Source organism: Salvelinus alpinus, chromosome 7, assembly GCF_045679555.1.
Source record: "Salvelinus alpinus chromosome 7, SLU_Salpinus.1, whole genome shotgun sequence".
Taxonomy (NCBI): domain Eukaryota; kingdom Metazoa; phylum Chordata; class Actinopteri; order Salmoniformes; family Salmonidae; genus Salvelinus; species Salvelinus alpinus.
Window position 1 is genome coordinate 46,979,585 of NC_092092.1, and position 809 is coordinate 46,980,393.

Genomic DNA, 809 nt, shown 5'->3' on the forward strand with positions numbered 1-809 from the left:
TCAATCCAATATATTTTTGTCAAACTCTTTGGTTTAGTGGTCAAAATGATAGTTGTTTTGAATTTAATGAATCTGCTAACTTCTGACATTTTTTACCGAAGCCAGAAAAACAGGCGAAGGGTTACAAAAATAGCTCTAGTTACAGATTGGTAGACCCGATTTGAAATCCGACTTGTTGCTTGAAAAGCAGAAGAGTAGGGGTAGATTTTATATATAGAAAACATTGTTTTCTGTAAAATGTTGGGAAAGGGGTCAAAACGGCAGTTGTTTGTGAAAGTTGTTTTGAATTTAATGAATCTGCTAACTTCTGACATTTTTTATCGAAGCCAGAAAAACAGGCGAAGGGTTACAAAAATAGCTCTAGTTACATATTGGTAGACCCGATTTGAAATCCGACTTGTTGCTTGAAAAGCAGAAGAGTAGGGGTAGATTTTATATAGAAAACATTGTTTTCTGTCAAATGTTGGGAAAGGGGTCAAAACGGCAGTTGTTTGTGAAAGTTTAAAAAACACATGGTAGTGCATTTAGTAAAACTGCTGTAACGTAAGTTCCATACTGAATAAACCTTCTCCGCATTTGACAAGCAGAGAAGTAGAGGGAAGTTTTAATCCAATATATTTTTGTCAAACTCTTTGGTTTAGTGGTCAAAATGATAGTTGTTTTGAATTTAATGAATCTGCTAACTTCTGACATTTTTTAACGAAGCCAGAAAAACAGGCGAAGGGTTACAAAAATAGCTCTAGTTACAGATTGGTAGACCCGATTTGAAATCCGACTTGTTGCTTGAAAAGCAGAAGAGTAGGGGTAGA